This window comes from Pinus tabuliformis, chromosome 2_2, assembly GCF_031772625.1.
Source record: "Pinus tabuliformis cultivar Carrire ecotype Pingquan chromosome 2_2, CPIR1, whole genome shotgun sequence".
Lineage (NCBI taxonomy): Eukaryota > Viridiplantae > Streptophyta > Pinopsida > Pinales > Pinaceae > Pinus > Pinus tabuliformis.
The window spans coordinates 742,392,898-742,395,127 of NC_142300.1; positions in this window are offsets into that span (position 1 = coordinate 742,392,898).

Sequence of the window (2,230 nt, forward strand, 5' to 3'; positions counted from 1 at the left end):
AAGGAAGGTGGAAATTACTTCGGATTTTGTGAGAATTCATGATATGAAAACCAAATTGAATATCGCATCCAGAAAGATAAATGACCAATCTCATTTGTATACATTTTCTGATTTTGTTCCTCACTTGGATTTTATTTTTCTACTTATGCATGCAAATGCAGAAAGTAGTATTTGGAATGAGAGATCTTGACACTTGAATTTCATATATATGTATCAAGTTAGTAAGCAACACAAATTTATATGATTGTTTTCCATTGAATTTTCAAATGGTCTTTATAATAAATGTGGTCTTGGAAAGCATCCGCAAGACAAGTTCGAGAAGCGGCGTGGATAGAGAGCCTCTTCAACTTTGGAGATTTGTACATAGTGATCTCATGGGTCCATTTCCAGTACCTTCAATGAGAAAATAAAAATATGTGTTGTCATTTATAAATTATTATACAAGATTCACTTGGGTTTTTTTCTTAAAACTCAAGTCTAAAGTTTTTTAGTATCTAAATATTTTCAAAGCACATGCGGGAAATCAGTGTGGAAAATGCATCAAGATCCTCCACATAGATAATGCAAAGGAATATGTCAACAAAGACATCCAAAATATTTGTAATGAAACAAGCATATAATTGCAACATATAGTTACTTACACTCCACGATAAAATAGGGTGGCTAAGAGGAAGAATAAATATTTGAAAGAGATGGTCAGTTTCATGTTGGATTCAAGATATCTTCCATAAAAATTATGCGTTGAAGCTTTCAATTGTGCCTAATATATCTAGAATAAATGTCATCATAAATTTGTTAATGGGAAAGGACCTTTAAAGATATCTTCCATAAAAATTATGCGTTGAAGCTTTCAATTGTGCCTAATATATCTAGAATAAATGTCATCATAAATTTGTTAATGGGAAAGGACCTTTAAAGGCTTGAACTAGAATGCAATCTAAGGTCAATCATTTCCGCATTTTTCATATTGAGAATGGGCCCACATTCCTACAAACAAGTCAAAGGATTTGGAGCATCAAATTAAGGAATGCATGTTTCTTAGATATTCCAATGAAGGAAAAGGATACATATTGTTTGATATTAAAACTGCAGAGTTACTTATCAAAAGCAGTGTCAAGTTTGAAGAAGATATTTTTCATACACCACTAGGTGAACTTGTTAGAAGGTTTCCCTCTCCACAAGTTCAAGAGTATTGATATGATACTTCAGATTAGAACTTTGATCTAGATGAGACTTTTCCTATGACACCTATTGGACAACTAGTTGTTGAACATTAAGATAATATTTCCTCATGCACTTCCGAATATTTTTGACCATCTTCAACACAAAAATGGTGAAACATTAGTGATCTCTTAGATGATCCTCCCACTATACCTCAATTTGAGGAATCTCCACAAACACTCTTAGTTATGGAGCCATGAATTACCATGCATGCTTATATAATGCATGAATCTAATCCACAAACTTATGCAGAAGGAGTTGGGCATCCTGAATGGGAAGAAACCATGGATGAGGAATACTACTCTCTTATTGAGAAGGATCTCTTTCCGCTACCTTCCAATCATAAACTTGTTAGGTGCAAGTGGGTTTTCCAAACCAGGAAAGCAACAAATGGCCAAGTTAGTCGATATAAAACATGGTTGGTGGAAAAATGCTTTTAGCAAGTACATGGTGTTGAATCTGATGAGAATTTTGCTCCAATTGAAAAAATGGATTCCATTCAGCTAGCTCTCTCAATTGTAGTGACCAGAGGATGGGAGGTGAATCATATGGATGTGAAGAATTCCTTTCTTCATGGTGATATCTAGGAGGAAATCTACATGGAAATTCCAGAGGATATGTGCAAAATTCATCTCTAGTGTGCAAATTAAAGAAGTCTCTCTATGGCCTCAAGTGCACACCTAAAGCGTAGTATGCAAGGATTGATTCCTCTTCGTTATCTCAAGATTTTTTATGTCATATATCTATTTCCAATGTTTATTTGTTGAATAAAATTGACTCCTTTTGACCATAGTACTTGATGTAGATGATATTTTGATAACAGGTAGCTCAACATCTTCCATTGCTGACATTAAAATTTTATCTCATAAGTGGTTAGTATGACAGATATGGGCTTGCTAAATTTCTTCCCTATAATAGAGATCAATTAGAATGGCTCAAAGATTACCATTTCTCAACTAATGTATGTTAGAGATCTTTTGGCACAATTTCACTTGAGTGAGTGCAAGCG